This window comes from Aythya fuligula, chromosome 2 (genome assembly GCF_009819795.1).
Source record: "Aythya fuligula isolate bAytFul2 chromosome 2, bAytFul2.pri, whole genome shotgun sequence".
Classification (NCBI taxonomy): domain Eukaryota; kingdom Metazoa; phylum Chordata; class Aves; order Anseriformes; family Anatidae; genus Aythya; species Aythya fuligula.
Genome location: NC_045560.1, coordinates 29,212,781 through 29,231,110, shown reverse-complemented (window position 1 = coordinate 29,231,110; position 18,330 = coordinate 29,212,781).

Genomic DNA, 18,330 nt, shown 5'->3' with positions numbered 1-18,330 from the left:
TCATTTTTCCTACATTTTGTTGGAGGCAAGTCAGCAATGTAGATAATAATCATTAAATAAAAGAAAAACAAATCTGTCTTTCCAATAGGTACAGCATAGGTAAAAAACAAACAAACAAACAACAACAACAACAAACACAGAAATGAGAAAAAAATATTGTGACAACTCTTTGTAACAAAGATAGTTAGGGGAAAACAATCAAAAAACAACAGGAAGCAATTCAGATACCTTTTGGAGGCAGTAAATGACCCCCTAAATTGCATGCTTTTGAGGATTCACACAGAAATCAATGTAAAGCTCTAACTGTACTTTCTGTGGTTCACTGATCCAGAGAACTTCAGCATGCCTCTTACAGAAAGCAAAGACAGGCTAATACTTCTACCTGGGAGCCCATAGCTTAAAAATCAACTGTTAACAAAATGGATATGTATTTTTTTAAATGTTTTCTTACATTCTTTTTCATATTTAGTTGAAATAAGTGTTCTAAACCTCAATTTGAGTCTTACTACATGTAAAGAAAGAAATCCCAGTTTAACCTCTAGCACCACGTAAAATAATTATCATCATCATAAAACCTCACACCAACAGCACTTGGTATTTCATGGGATAAGGCCATATATGTTTCCAGAAAGCAGGAAAATTTGCCTTCACTTTCAACGTATATAATGTGTGCATACCATAGAACAAGACTCACCCTTCTATCTCGGAGCCATAGGTGGTTTGCTCACACCCAGAGCCAGCCCAGGAGCTTCAAGCATTTCCACTGAGTGGTACCAAGGGAATAGGAGCTGGTAAGTGCTGCTGAACAAGCACCTCTAATTGAAGCTAATTACAAGCCAAGCTAAATTAAGAGGCTCAGATAGTGAAGTAGGGGGAGGTTAAGTCATATTAAAGGTGATGGCACTTTTTCCTATTCCCTAAAATGTTCTATTTTATAATACTTCAAGGGATAAAAAAAATCTGCTTTTTCCTTGGCAAACGATTTCAGCAGTTAATTAACATTCTGGGTAGAATTTTTTACCTTATCTTTGCTGTGTGTTTTTGTTTGTTTGTTTGTTTGTTTTTGTCTTCAATATCTTCTTGTCAGCCTTTTGGAGACCTTTTTACAGATGAAATTAACCCAAACGCAATTTGATTTTATTTTGATATATACCTAGAAACTGTACTTCCGGGCAAAGCCCCTATATAGTTATGCAAGTGGTATACAGCGCTTAAATTCAGGGCACCTGATCCAATGAACTGAGCACAATTGCTCCTGTGTCTAAAAGGTACAGCGTTAATTAATCAAAAGGTTTGAGCTGGCCATGAAATAATCCATGAACTAGAAACTCCCTGGCATGGCTCTGTTACAGACTTCAATAAAATGAATGAATTCTCTTCCAGTCAGGAAAACGTACTGCCTCCATGCACGGGACCAGTAGCGAGAGGGGAGGGTGATAGGATGAAGATCTGTCCCCTGAGTGATAATTAAAGCACTTCTCTGCTGTCTAGGATGCCTGCAGAAATTGGGGTGTTAATGCTGAACATCAGCAGTATCTGTGAACAGCTACAGCTCCTTGGCAGCAGAGGGCTCCTGCATCCCAACACACCATCTGGTGCTATCAGCCACACCTTGTCCTTGGTGCTCCTGGGGCAGGGTATAATGGAAAGGCCATGCAAACATGAAAACAACATTAGGAAGCTGAAGTTTGCTATAGTTAACTGCAGAAGAACAGGATTAATATTGCCTGTCACTAGCATTTTACCACTGTGGCTTTGGTAAGGTTTTGACACAGCTGCACGTGATCCTCTAACCTGTACTCAAGGGAGATGTGCTGGGAGGGAGCAAAACTGGTTAGAAATACCCCCAGGAGCTCTCTGGCATCCTCAGGGAGAGTGTTTTGCACAGGGTTCCTCAGGGTTATGGGCCATAGGTCTGTACCTCAACCTAAGCCATGTCAGCAGCTGTCATAGCCTGAGGGGACTCAGCTCTCTTAGATGATATGCAAGAAAATTCTACACATGAAAACTGGGGAAATTGTGGGGTTTTGTGTGTGCAGCAGAATTTAAAAGAAGGAATAAAAAATGTTTTTGTAAATTGTTTTTGTGTTCTCTGGTTTGGCTGGTGCATTTTATGGCTACCAGTACACCCAGCAGTTCCTGACTGCAGAAACAGGGAGTCCTTGTAATTCCATGGCAGTGTCTCAAGTGTAGCATATTTTAGGAGCCTGATTATATTCTGCTTGGGACTGCAGCCCCTAGTATGGTACAGATGTGGAAAAGCATGTACAGGCCTTAAGGCTACCTTAGCCCAATTCTCCATGGACTGCAAATTACGCTCCTTACAGGGCACAGCACTGGGTCTCACCCACGTGTCCCAAGGCATCTGGTTAGTGTTTAAAACTAAAATTAAGATGAAACCTGATTAATCATCTCCCACTGGATTTATTCCCTCATTCTGATGATTCAGAACAGTTCCAGCAACTGCTGCCAGGATAGCGAGGTGGAAACAGGCAGCGTCTTCCTTGTTCAAAGGAGACCGTCGGTTCGGTCTCCTGAAGCAGCTGGTATTTCTGAACTTAAAAATAAAACATGATGCCATGAAAAATGTGCTCATGCCACATTACTTGATAGCTTTTCCATCACTCTATGAATACAAGATGTACTTTCAGCCCATTTATACCTTTGTGGCTTGGTAATGAAAGTCTATGTGAAGAAAAAAACAGAGTAGCTAAGCCCAGAAGCTAGTCATTATTCTTTTTGTCAGTGGCTGCATCTCAGTGAACTTTATAAGTAATTCATGATACTTTTTTTTTCTTTTTTCTTTCCTTACTCTACAGTTTTCTTATTCCACTGTCCACTGAGACTGCGATTCCTTGTTGGGCTTTACAAAGAGTCAATGGTTGACCAAGAAGGGACAAAGGAGGTTTGTGACTCTGTGTTGAACTGAGGGGCTATTACATTTTTAACTAAGTTTGAGAGGAGGAAAATGTCATCTAGGAACAAAAGGAGCATACTCAATCCATATGTCAAAGCCTAATAAATCTTGTCTTTGATTTGGTGATTTGTGAATAGATCAGTTAAATGGATGTTACATTCCTGAATGAACCCTTGTAGTTTTTATCAGTTTGTGACACGAACATGCTTTCCTGAGTCCCGAAACCAGGGGTTTGGGAGGCACATTCCGACAGAGCTGTTAAGACCACTTTCATTTCCTTTTCCCAAAGAGCCTGTGTTAGAAATGGTCTTCAGATAAAAACAGAAATTAGGACTCCACACTTCTACACAGCCGTAAGTGAAGCCTGTCAGCAAATGAACTAGTTTGGAGTCACACAGCTGGAGAAAATGTAAAAAATCTAGACAAAAGTTTTTCATTTGGAGCATTGCACTGATGTATTTCTGGCAGGTAAGAACACTTCCAGTGCTGTGGGCCATTTCTTTCCTCCCTTGGACTTTCTGTAGGCCAGAGGCCAGGTGTATTCTTCTCCCTGCGGCCTTCAGAAAGGCACTAGCCATGGATCTGGGAGGAGCCACATGCCGTCCAAGCACCGAGCTCTGGTTCATCTTCACAGAGTTGCACTGTGAAGCAGAAAGCAGCTGCTCCTCCATGGCATGTTGCCCTTTGGGAGGTGGCAGGCTGCCAGAAAGCCCAGAGGAGGGCAGCAGTGCCAGGATCAGCATTGCTTCCACTTCACGTGATCAAAAGCAGGGAAGATTGCAGTTCCTAGCAGCTGTTAACTCTCTGCCTTCCACCTTTCTCCCCTAGATGAGCAAAACACCAGCCTCCTCCTCATCTGAGAGCTGAAGTTAATACAGTGCACAGATACCTGCTCACTGCAGTGACAAATACAGAGGGAGTTAACTTTAATTGTGCCTATTTATGTGACTGTGCTTGCATACATGATGGCATTAACAACACGTGGACTCTGTAGCTCCAAAAAGTTGTCACAGGAAGCAACGTGAAGTTCAGGCAGCTCCCATAAGGAACAAGTTGAACAGGACACCATGGAATAACAGTTTAGTCTCACGCTGCTTTTACATGAGGCTCTTCCCAATGTCCAGGCACCAGGAAAGGCAAGTTCATTCTTAGTCCTCTCTGTTTCACCTGTGGAAAGACTTCAACACAAAGAGAGCAAACAGCATTGCTGAGGTTAGTCCTGAGTCACTGATGGAGCAGGACACAGATTCCCTGTGCTGGAGCTTATTCATGCCCTCCTCCAGCACTAACATACAGTGACTCAGCAGTGAAGCCAGTTCCTGAAAACAAATCCAAATCCGGTTCATCAAACTCACATGAACTCTTATGAAAGATGCCTGTGTAGCTCGAGAATAAGCTCATTCATTCACGCTCCCTTCATTTGCCACATCCTGCACCTGCAGCACACAGTGCAGAGAGATGCCAAGTTTCACATATCCACATGGCACTCTTTCATTGACTCGTGCATCACCCTCTTCTGCTGCTGCACTGCTTTTTCAAGTGTTTGAAGCTCAACGCTGCAGCTCCTCTCCTGATTTTGGGATATGGTGGGTCTGCCACACTACAGCTCATGTGGAATTGCAGGAGAAGAGGACTAGTAAGGCTGGGAAAGGGAAAGATAGTAAAGCAGATCCCCATTTCAAAAGAAGCCCTGCAGAAACTTTACAAAGCTTCTCCAAATTAAAATCATGTTAATCAAATCTGTGGGAGAAGCAGCGAATACAGTATGGTCAGAATAAAAGAGGGGTTATTGGCTTTTAGCGTGGTTCTGGAGAAACAAAGTTTATGTGAACACTTGGTCTGGCTGTCTGGTCCCAGCCTACCTGTTGCCATTGAATGCTACCCACCAAGCATGGGAATGAGGGAGAAGTCAGTTGAGATATCAAATCCTTACATGTGCAGCAAAAATTGATGGTTGTACAAAACAGAAAGATACAAAAAATATCCCTGTTGTAGGAAGGATGTAAACTGCCCATTGCTAAATATCTAATCTAAGGGAATTGCTCATTTATCTTTCTGACAGAATGATTACTGCTTTTAAAAAGAGATGGAAAAGCAAGTTCCTGACTACTATGAAGTTTTAAAAGAAGGAAAATTAGGGGTGCCTAGATTTCCAAAACAATCACCGTTCTAAGAAACAAATCCAAAATTAGTCGGTACCATTAATAATGTCATAAGACCAAGCTTCTGAGATTGCAGTCTCAATTATTTTTACCATGAAAGTTAGAAGAGATAAAGAGGATACAAGCATGGTGTGCTGATTAAGGCAAAAGAGAAAGTTTTTGCTCAGCAGGTGTTTTATCAACACCACATTCTTTAATCCAAAGCCCAAAACTTGGATCAGCACCACACAGCTCTGTTTTAGCCATTAGTGTACATAGTATGCTGGGGTGCAGCTCTGGGAAGATGAAAGAGGTGGTATTGTCATTGAGGCACAGAAGAACTGAGGGTAAATACCTCTCTGTGCAAGGGTAAACACAGCTGCCCAGACAGTCTCCCACCAGGAGGAACTCAGGAGCTGGGCACAGCCCTTCCTGGTTATTATCCCTTGGTAGCATCCCTGAGAGGCCTCAAGGACAGGCTGGTCTCTCTGTTACACCTCGTGCAGGGAGCAAAGCTGCTGGCAGCATCAGTGGTGCAACTGCCAGCAGTCCTACAGAAGCCACCACTGAGTTTGGGAAACGAGGTAAAGGAGACTCTTCTTGCACCCATAGACAAGCGTCACAGGTTGACTTGTGTTGAGCTCAGCTCTGTGGCCAAGGCTTGGTTATCTGAAGAAATCTATGGCCTGAGGGACTGAAGATAGGGCTAGGAAAGAGGAAATCTTGAATTCTGTCAGGGTTGTCACTCTCTTGACACACAAACTTGTTCATGAGAAACTCTTCACCTTTCTTTTTCAACATCTGTTAGCTTTTCTAAAGTGCTTTCACAGGTTTGTTCACACAACTAAACATAGCAATTTTTAAAATTTATTTATTTTATTATTTTATTTTATTTTATTTTATTTTATTTTATTTTATTTTATTTTATTTTATTTTATTTTATTTTATTTTATTTTATTTTATTTTATTTTATTTTATTTTATTTTATTTTATTTTTTGTCCAAAAAGTGGACAGATTTACAATGCTCTTCTGCAGCTCAACAGTTCAGATGAGTGCAAAGAGCACCTGTATGGCCAGGAACCAGCAGCTCTAGAAATCTTCTGTAAAATTAATTCACAATTCAATCACAGCGTTGAAGGCATAACAACAAGAAAAACAACTTTTCCAGCAGGAGGCTTGGAAAAAACAAAACAGTGACAAACATATACAAAAAACTCTAGGACTTGGTTCACTTAAACTGGCAGCAAATGGTGCAATGGATAAAGCCCAGTGCAGCGTAGGACCTATATGGTAGAAATTACAGATCTGTGCAAACACTTAGCCTAAGAAATGTCTTTGTTATTCCCCCTAATGCAATTACATTACATTTAAAATTTGTCAGAATTTGCTGGAAGGCTTATATTTGTGAGAGGACACTAACTCATCCAAGAACATGCTGTTTATAAAACAGAGTGGGAATTATGTCTTCAGTATGAGCTCCCACAAATTTGACATTTATAAAGATGCAGGTACATGGCAAAGAGTATGTTCTCTACTATATTTCCCTTATTGTATTTAACAGCGCAGAAACCTAATTCACTTGGGGCTCTGCAAACAAAAGAAAATAGCCCCTCTATGACTGTTGTCATTTCAGGATTTTTCACTTTTTATTTTCTCTGGTTTTCTAAACATTATCTTGGTGAAAATCTCACTGGGGAGTTTAAATTTTTACAGCATATTACACGTAATTTTTTTTTTCCAACTTAGTGCACAATGACCCAAGGGTACAAGGACGTGGGTGTGCATATAGGAGCAAGTAAACACATGCATAAAGTCACTGCCTTGAATGCAGGCACGGATTAAGATTAAATAAACAACTCCTGTCTATAGACATCAAATACCAAAACCGACAGGACCTGACAAGTGCAGTTTGTCACGCTGAGGCTCCTGGAGCTTTCCTGCAGGACGCACGCCTGGCATGCGAGAAAGCACATCCCTAGTGCCACGCCATGCAGGTGGGGCAGCTGCAGGGACATCAAGAGCACCTGCTGGGGAAGTGTGCTGGAAGTCACAGGCGCTCGGGGAGGAGCACGGAACATCACAAGCTGTGTCCCCACGGGTGCTGTCTACACCTGAAACCAAGTGGGCGCTCTGAAATTCATCAGTCCTGCTCCGTCCTCCAGGCTTCGCATCTCCCACAGTGAGCCTTACTGACAAATTCATCAAATGAGCAGGCTCGAAGGTCCTCCAAACAGCAGCAAAGCTAAGGGTTATTTTCCAGTTGTCCAACAGAGCTGTCACATCCTGTACATGACCAAATGGAAGGGGTCAGGGTGTGCAGGCAGTACTACATGTTACATTACAACCTCTGGGTGTTTTTTGGTTCAAGCAGCTCTGCACTGCTTCTGAGCAGAAAGCAAATGCTATAACAGCTCTAGTGATGCCAGGCTTTCTCGATCACTTTAAAATAAATCATTAGCAGAATAATGATTCCGCAAAATAAAATAAAATAAAATAAAATAAAATAAGCAGATTTACCTAATATCTACAACATACATTTTGGCTTCAAAAGAAAGAAGTTACTTTTTTTTTTTTTTTTTTTTCCTATTTGAATTAAAAAAAATAAAAACAAACAAACAAAAAAAAAAACAGTAAATTTTGACCAAATAACTCAATATAAAAAAGCAAAACACTCATAAAGTTAAAAAATATATTTATAAATTTCTCAATTCAGGTAAGGTCTGCTCAAAAATCCCTGTTCGGTGCAAGCCCTCTGCTAACTACATCATGGCTTGGACTGAATCCATAGCAAGTTTGCAGCAGAGAATGCACAATTTATTCTCCACTCACTGTTTAACTAGGCAGAATCTGACATGAAAGAATGTTTCTGACTGAATGCTTTAGGACTGCCAGAGGTGCAGGAATAAGTTTTGCTGATATATTTAATGAATATGATTGACTTTGCAGTGCTATGCATATTTGTTGCTGCAGTTCCCTCCACAGTCTTGTATATAACTTGTGTATTCTGAATACATTTGCAGACATATATCTTTAGGAAAATAAATGAAAATAAACAACACAGGAAGCATTGTTTTAAGTAATTTTCTACCAGCAAAATATGTAACTATTTTCCTTGGAAATGACAAATATTTGATGAAAGGGAACTAATCATGAGACTGCTCTATTGGAAAACACCCAGCACAGAGGTGAACAGGAGGTTAGAAACCTTTAAGAATGAACATCTCCTCTTTAATCTATTTTTTTTTCCTTCAAGCCCATAAACATGCTTTATAGGTATCAAGTAATTAATTCCCAGAACCTAGACATTTTTAATGCTTGTTATTCCTCCTTCACTGTGCCATGCTAGCTGCCTGCCTGGATATCCATTACTGATCATCTGAAACTGTCAGGTGCTTGCTCTTTGCCAGCTAGGCAAAAAGCCTACCTATATATGATGGTGTAAAGTCTGCAAGGTTGTAAAATGCATTTCATACGTGGACAGATGGAAAGTTTTGTTCTGGATATCCCAAGAAAATACATGGGTTACTTATATAAACGTCAACTTCACTATTCGCTTCCAAGGCATCTCAAATGACAGCTAAACTAGAAACTGTATTTCCAGCATCCTCCACCTGACACGTCCATGGTCATGGCCTCCAGGCATTATTGTGTTTGTACTTAATATGCTTTCAGGTACAGCCAACAAGCCAGACATTTCTATCACATGTGCTACAAATGGGTGCTGCACCACTTGTAGCCAGGAGTAAGGTCAGAGGAAAGTGGGAAAGTCTGCTGAATAAACTAAATCAGGAAATGGTTTGGACAGCAACTTGCTGAGGAGAGGTGATGCATATTGACATTCAGGACCTGCCTGTCATGTGCGAACTTCAGTCCGTATGTCAAGGCAGCTGGGGCCATTAGCCACTTTTTCCCCAGTCACCCCTGTTCCAGAGGGAACATTGCTCTAGAGAGCACTGGATGATTCAGTCATTATTTATCATCATGACATCCCTCCTGGGATGGTCAACAAATGAGTCCCACGTGTCTCCTGAAAAATCTGTCAAGACCATCAGTATATAACAAAGAAGGCACAGACTGTCATTACTTAATAATTCTTCTGAGAATAAAAAAAGTCTAGACAACACAATATTAAAGCCTAATAGTTTACTCATCAGGAAACAAATCAAACAATAATTCTTAGCATCTGATATTATCAATGCCTATCTTCTATCATGGACCTTCAGTGCTCAATAACTAGAACGTGTGTTCATGTATGCATATGTATACACGCACATGCACATGTATATATAGAAGCTGAGGTCAAAATTGTTGTGCACTTTTATTCACCGAAGAGAAACAAAATCTACAGCAACTGTCAGAATGCCAGTAGTATCACTATCCTTGCTCTTCATGTGTACAAATGACTTTGGTGTCTAGTCTTTTTTTTTTTTTTTTAGTAGACGAGCCAATCACACTGACTGATCTCACACCTTTAGCAAATTCAAATGTTTGTTGTCTTGATTTAAATGTTTTTCATGGGATCCCCAGAAATCCCTGTGAGCTATGCCTGTGAAACTCCCTAGAAACACTGGTGTCTCTTTGTATGCCAGGTCTCCCACTGGGGAATCGTGACAGGAACTGAAACTGCCTGTGGGGCCCTGCTCCTACAGCAGAGGAAAATGCAACTTAAACACAATTTTGCTTCCTGGAAAATTTAAAATTTTCCTTCTGATTTCAAATAAAATGTAAATATTTCCATTAATACCAAATTTCAGCCAGCACCGATAACTTAATGCTGGCTTAAGCATTTGGTCAGTAATCTGTAAATGTCTGTGTAAGGAGAAATAAATAAGCCTATAAATGAAAGATCAAGATATTGTAGTGACAAATACCAGATATGTCTCTGGAAATTTGTTTTAGGCCTAGTTTTTTAGCACACCAATAAAACAGCATTTAAATGCATTTGGAAGAACTCAGTTTAAAAAAAGTAGTTTTCAGATAGAATCACAAGGCGGGGAGTGCCTTAAGCTTTGAACAGTTCAAAATACATTACACAGCTACCTTCTTAGCCTGATTATTTTATATTATTTTTAATAGAATTAGGAATGCAAAAGGTAAACCATCCATGAAAGGTTTAAACACCATGGAAGAGTTGTGTATCTTTCTATCCAGCTACTTGAAATTCTATTACATTATCTTAATTACATTTTTTTGCTGCATTTGAATGCTTTTCTTATGCGTGGAACATTTAAGATTTCATTAGCAGGACCTTCAATTTTTCTAAATGACTTAAATGATTTGTTTTATACTTCTATTTAAATGATTAAGTTGACAAAGGAAAGCACCACGGGATTTGTAATAAAGAAAAACAACAACAACAAAAAAATTTACACGATTCTTCTTTTCATGGAAAAAATAAAAAAAAGTCCATAGTTGAAAGACGAGCCGAGAATTACATGAATCGCTTTGCTAAACAGTGCTGTAAAGTTGATTTTTGCATCTACTTTACAATTCCTCCCTCTTACACCTACATGTTGATAGTACTGTTATGCATGATCTCGTTTAACTTTTTTTTTTTTTTTTTAAAGTTAGTTCATTTGCAGCGATTCTGATTCTTTGCACAATTTAATTCCTATAGCTCACACTGTTTTCTGTCACCACCTGTCAAACAGAAAAGGAGAGCATTTAAATCTGTTAAATAATTAATATTCTTGCCCAAGAATAAAACACCTAACTCAGAAGTTGGATCGGAGGTATTCATTTATTGTTTGAATGGATAGCCTCATTTTGTAAAGTATTACATAGATGCAAATCTCATTAGCTTTCCGTGGGATATTTAAAAATTAGTTCACCCTATCACTATATCCAATATACATTCAGCATTTCAGAGTAAAGTACTAGCAGAAGTAACACATCTGTTCTTCCTCCTGGTAGCTTCCGTCGGGATATTAGATATATCTTTACAACCAATACTTTGTTTTCCAAAAAGAATTCCCCAAAACATGTATTATGCAATGTATCATTTCAGCTCTGAGGTGAGTTGGTTTTTCATTTGAGAGAGAGTTTTGTTTCTTTATAAAAGTTTAATGTCTCACTGATATTGTACATACTTACATATTCACATCTTTCATTAAGTACAGCTATCCTTCACTAGTTAAACAAACATGCAATACTGAACTTTTTTTTTTTTTTTTTTTTTTTTTTTACACATTTCTTTAGGAATACTCCATGTTATTCAGTGAAAACACTCATTGATGTGAAATTAAATTTGAAGAACTACATGACCAGCAGTGATGAGTAGAGGAAGATCTTCTCTGCCTTTTATACCATCAGTTACAGTCAGCTCTAAAGTCACCTTATGACATCAGGATTCATACTCACAAAATTTGAATTGATTCCTCAGAGCAAGATTTGTTTACTTCAGCTAATGAGTAGTCACAGAGAAAAAATGAAATTATTGTTCTACCTTCAAATGACAGACCCCAAAACAGCTCTTTTTGTACAGTATTTTGCTAATGATCAACTTTCTGACCTTTAGATTGCAGCGTAGAATTCACAGTCTTAAAGACAAGACCACACACACAATGGATCAGTAGCCCACATGGGAAAACTTGTGTGTGTGTGTGTGTGTGTGTACGCACCAACTCACTGGCTGATTCACCAGTCATCTCATATAGCTCTATAATAAAGTAATTACTCTTCCTGACATTTCAGATGAGATTTGGGTCAGATTCTGAACCGTCCCAGCTTGTGTCTCCTGGCAGTTACTCCATGCTTCACTCAGCTCCCGCTATAAATCAACCATCATAATGGAGCGACCACTGCAAGGCCATCACATCATTTGCGGCTTGCTGTCCCACAGGAACCCAAACCCAGGAACTTGGGTGCATTTGTATGTAATGACCCTCCAGTTATCTGTTGAAATGATCAGACCTTGAGGGGGAAAGAAAAGAAAGGAAAACAAAACAAACAAACAAACAAAAAAACAGAAACAAAACACAACAAACCAAAGAAAACCAATGACAAACCTTGTACTGCTGCCATATAGCAAGATGCCACAGACCATGGCATCATTGTATAGAAATATGATAACTGCTAGGGTCTCACAATAGCACCTACGAAACTAAAATCATGATTTCCTGGAGAATTAGGAAGAAAGAAACTCTAGATTGCTGAAAATAGTTAATTGTGCTTGCTTGGACTATAAGCATCAAATAATTATCCAGAAGTATTCATGAATTTAAGACTCTACCCACTTCTTATGGTTCAGTATCACAATATTAGCAATTCACAATGGCTGCCAAGATCACTTTGCCATAACTCAGTAGATAAATTATATTTAAGAATGTATTTAGTGAAGCCCAACATGAGCACATTACATTGTCAGCTCAAGGCCATACAAATTACCCTTAATACATGTAATTACCCTTAGTAGTATTACCTTTTAATATTACTTATTATTCAAATAGATTGGGGGACGAAAATAAAAAAAAAGAAGTAGTAAAATCAAACAAAACACCATCCTCATCAAAAAATCACAGACCACTTTCTCTGTTGTATGGTCACTGCAAACACCTTCTGCAAAATCAGAGGTGCTTCTCAGCTTCTAGATGTCTGTAAAGCACTACAAAGGAGCACAGGTGTGAAACACTGCAGTATCTGCTGACTGCATTTGTCGCCACATTAACCATGTGCTCTTTCCCAGGGAATTCCCCCCCCCCCCCCCCAGCTATTAAGAAATAACTCAGCCACCGCAGGCTATTTTAATTGGTCAGATATCCATTTACTACAAATTCAAGTGTCTAGAGAAAAAAAGATGCAAGTCCAGATACACTGGTACATGTAATTCTCAACTAGACTCCTGTTTATACCACAGGAAAATTACTTTTAGAGAACTGATTTTCATTAATAATTAATAGTGATGTTTAATTACATATCTTGCAGATGTTATATCCTACTAAGTGTCTCTGTAGTAAAGGGGTAAGAATATCCACATTTTTCAAATTAGTATGGCAATTTGCTCTTTAAAAGTTACAATGTGGGAGCCAGGGAATCTTGATGCTGTTTCTGACACTGGATCTGAGCCATTAAGCAATACATCTGATATAAAATAAATTACCAGATACAAACTTCAGGTCTATTACATGAGCGAGTACACTAAAAAGTACATATGGATGCATGTCTGAGAAATAAGATTTGTCCAGGCATGTGTCAGAGACTGTATTTGGGAGACATTTCTCAATGTACTATTAACAACTCACTACAATCTAAGGATGATCAGATGGAGAAACTCAGAGGTATGAGTGACTAAGTCCTACATTTCAGTCCCCAAATAGCAGCGAAGAGTTCCTTTCAAGGTTAAATATTCTTTTTATGTACTTTAAAATACCAATTAAGACCTCTAGTGGAGAACAGGGTCAGAAACTGATACCAAGATAGATACATTTGCACAATGCAAAATAGGTTTTCAGCATCTTTCCCAAAGGTATGCAGCAACCATGGATTAGAACCACATAAAACACTGTCACTAGAAGAGCTGAATTTACAAAACTTTTACTCATCTCTTTGAAATCCATTATTCATTCCATCTCTTTGTAGTCCCAAGCAGTACATATTAGTGTTCTATAATCTGGAATTCAGTGTAGATTTAAAGCCATTACTCTGACTTATTAAGGGAAACATACAAAGCGATGAAGTCTTTGAGCCTTTGGAGTCCCACAGCTCACCTCCAGCTAGCGATAGGAAAAGGCCAAAAAGTATCGCATATGGTATCTGGACACAGAGGTCCCAGATACTGCCAGCCCATCCTGCTGCCTCTTCTCAGAAAGCTTTGGAACCCCCCTCCCTCGTGGTAGGAGAGCCTCTAACAAAAGCTTTCCTTCTGCCCAGGGCCTATTGCTTGTTACCCCATGTGACCCTCACAGATGGCACTGGCCCAATGGCACAGGCCCACCCTCCACATTTCTGCACCCAGGGTACTTGGAGAACTGGCCAATGGCCTCGAAAGGCCACACCGTCATCTTCGAAAGACTGTTGAAATAAGGAGAAGCCCAAAACAACAGGAGAAAGGGCAATGTTGTACTCACCTTCAGGAAAAGCCAAAAGGGAAGCTACATGCCACAGGGGGAGCTACAAGGCAGTCAGGCCCACAGGGAAAAGTAACAGGACAAGTCCTGGAAGATACTTCTGGGAAGGAAGATGGGTGGACTGGGAGCAGCCAGCACAGATTTTGAATATCATGATCAGTGTGACTGGATTTGGGGATGAAAGGAGAGCAGTAAGTGTTATTTATCTCCACTTTAGTTTAGATGGTTTCAAGACCATCTCCAACAATATTTGTGCATCCAAGTGAGGACACTATGTTGTGGCTAGGTAGACAGGTAAATGAGTTTAAGAACTGGCTAGAAGATTGGTCTCAGAGGATGGCTGTTAACAGGCAGCACTCTTGTGCCAGAAGCCTGTCCTAGGACCTATACTGTTTAACAAACTGTACCAATGACCTTGAGAAGGTGATAGTGCACCCTCATCACATGTGCAGATGACACCAAAGTGGAGGGGGCAGCTAATATGCTCAAGGTTAAAGTCTAGAGTGTTCAGAGTGGCCTAGATAAGAATGGGCCACAGGTACTTGAAGTTTGACAAAGCAAAGCACAAAGCCCAGGGAAGTGGTAGAGTCACCATCCCTGGACGTCTTTAAAAGACGTTTAGATGTAGAGCTTAGGGATATGGTTTAGTGGGGATTGTTAGTGTTAGGTCAGAGGTTGGACTCGATGATCTTGAGGTCTCTTCCAACCTAGAAATTCTGTGAAATTCTGTGAAAGCCCTTCACCTGGCAAGGAACAGCCCCAGCAGTGGGACAGGCTGGGCACTGTGGGTCCAGGGAGCAGCTCTGCTGGAAAAGGCCTGGTATGCTAGCAGGCAGTGAGCTGAGCATGTACAAGCCTGCAGGGTACCTGGTGGCACACTTCTTTGTGGCAGTTGTCTAGTTTTTTGAAAAAGACTGTCACCATTGACTCACCGCTTATATATATAGGTAGAGAACAAAGACAGTAGGCAGCACTATTGGGCAATAATGGATTTTAATTAAATAAATACTACAATTCAGCTCGAATGTCAAAGTAGGCTGTGGCTACCAGGCCATCTCAAGGAGACAGAGGAAGGAAAATGGATTTTGAATTTGATAAGCATTATGTAGCTGCATTCATATAAACTGGGTTGCTCAAATTCACTGAAACCAACTTTTCAGCATTGACAGTCTGTCTTCATGCTGCTGCTTAGTCAAAACATTCAGATCTCCTATGTTTTATAAACCTAATACGACCTCTGAAGGGGAGCATTTTACACATTTAGAGAGAAAGCCATATACTGGATTTACTAGATTAATTCTCCATTTCATCTGAACCGTTCAACTGGAACAGTAGCACCACTCCTTTCTGAAAGGTTATTTTTGCATCTGGTTGCATTTAAGCACTTGTGGTGGAAGGAGGCAGGGGGTGGAAGAAGGATGGGAAGCAAGAAATGCACTTTTAGCCAGGTTCGTCTCCTCAGAAAGCCCTCTTCAGCTCCTCGCATAACCTGAACACCACCCACCTCACTAACCAGGCTGCAGCCACGGGCACATACAGCAAGACCATGGCACCACCTATTGCAGGAAGGCAGCAGTGCATGCCTGTGTCTGCATATTACTTTTCCATACACCAAAAAAAACAAAATAATTAAACACCACCAGAATGGAAACTAGGTTGCCTCAGACTGTGCTATAAGCTATCAATTATATCTATTAATAAGTTGGCAACAATAGTGTGCTTTTGTTCTATTTATTTTTTTTAATGGGGATACTCTATTTTTTATTTTTATTTTTTTTAAAATGGGGATATCTTTGGGGCAGGAGGTTCCTTCTGTTTTTCAAATGAAGAACCCTGCATATTCTTTCCCAGTCCCCATGCTTTGGTTTGGGGTTTAGCTGCTCTCATCAAGGTTACAGAGTAACCTTGAGCTGTATTCAGCATTTCTACTGCTCTTTTGAGACAGAAATTGAATCCCTTCTGTGTTTGAGAAGCTTGGCTTTCAGTTTAAATAGGATTTTTCAATTATTAGCATATCAAATAGTGTAATTGTCAGAATACAACATAAGATTAGTGCCTTTTTTTTTTTTTCTCCCTTAGATCTCAGCTTCCTTCTGTCCTACTATTTTGCATTTTCTGTGAGAACAAGCCAAAGGCAACCATGCTAGCCATCTGCAGGAGCAAGACAGTGGGTATGTCCATGCAACAGTTCGATTTTCTCCCAGAAACCAAAGAATTGGAGCCTCTATGAGCAATGCTGGCCCTCCTAAAGTCTACAAGGCAACACCTCACCGTGGTGAACATCACAAATATTTACCAGTACTGAAGGGCAAGATCCTGGCACACAGGGTGGCAGAGATGTCAAGGCAGCCACAATCCTCTCCTGCTCATAAATTTCTTACAAGACAGTCAGGCATGTCAAGTCACACAGTAGGTTAAAAGTGGTTGGAAATAGCAGCTCTGCCCAATCTCTGGGATATGAGTGGCAGCGAACAAATGGTTGCAGATGGTACAAGTTTTAGAATCTAAATTCTGCAACAATATGTTGGACATCTAAGGTTAATTTTAATATTTCTTTGCATATTTGATGAAAAATTCACAAGTTCAGTGTCAGTGTGGGAATAGTTTTTATCTTTTAACACTTATTGTGTCAACTTTTTTAAACACACTATAAGTACCATTTGGTCACAAGCTGAGTGAGTAAATTCAACCACTTAAAGGGATCGCCCTTTATGAAGATTAGTTTATCACTAATCTTCATAAAACCAGAAGTATTTATTAAGACGGATTTAACATTTAAGAAATAATACATATCCCACTAGAATGTAAGCCTCCATAAACTATGAGAAACATTCAGTAGGTTTTTAACCTATTGTTTTACTAGATGTTACCAACTACCACTATCAAAACAACAGTATTGTCGCATGAGGGTCAGAGGAAGAGTGTGATAAAGGCAAATATGTTTATTTCTCCACCTCAGCTATGTGGCTTAGGCTACTAAAAACATTATTTCTTCCTGAAAACCTCTTGAGAATTATACCAGTCATTACCTTTCGGATATCTGTAACTGTAGGCAGTGAAATGTTACATTTCAGCGATGCTGAGGCTCCTTAATCAAGTTCTAGTTTTGCTGTATTAAGTAATTCACTGTCTCATGAAAAAGTAGCTCCATTATGGAGCAGTGTCAGCTCTGCAGTGCCCATGACAGCTCATTAAACTGTGTGGCACCTGATACCCATAACACAGGAAACATGAGTGAGACATCCCAGCTCTCAGGCTTAAAATGCAGGGATTCCTGGAGAAAGAAAAAACAAAAAAAAAAAAAAAAAAAAAAGAAAGAAGAGAGAGAAAATACAACCAAACAAAGATGTAGAGGGATCTTTACCTCATCTGACATCAAGAGACTTCCAGCAAAATTAAACATGTGGCCTGACATTCTTTAAGTTGCCAGATATACATCATTTTCACACTCTAAGGCAATTAGTGTCATTCATTGCTAGTGTACCCAAAGCTCTCTCAGGTGAGCATATTAGCACAGTAACATATCCCAGGCATGGGATCAATTACACCATCATATAGAAAGACATACAAAATTCTGAGAAATAAAAGGGAAGCATCTACAGCCAGCCAGGTAAACCTACAAAATAATTCAGAGATTTCTGTCACTGTCAAACTAGGTTATTTTAAGATGCCAGATCTTTCAGTAGTTATGTCCCCGAAAATCTACATTGTGTGTTCTAAACTAGCAATTTGGGGTCTTTACACTTGTCCTGATTCATATTTGCTTACCTATTCCCATTTTTTGGTATATTCTTCACACTCTTCAGAGGTGTTTGAAGTTTGCATGGTAAGAACTCACCTTTGTACTCTCCTAACTGTTCTGGCTGGAAAAAAACAGGAGAGGAATCCAAATCATGCAGTCCAAAGTATTTGGACCAAATAAAACTTTTCACTAAAACAAACAAACAAAAACACTTTTGCTTACTTGTCCCCAGACAGGTAGCACAGACAGAAGCAGCTCTTCACAGATCTTCAACCTCTTATTTATAGGTAGTAAAATACTGATTGAAGTTTATTGTTCCCCAATTTATAGCGTGCAGAGGCCTTACCCAAACAGGAAACTTTGGACAACTTTGGGAAGGAAAAATACTATAGGAAACAGTAAACAGCAAGCATGACTGTTATCCTTTCCCATTCTACCTTAGTTTTAAAAAACCTTTAAAAAAT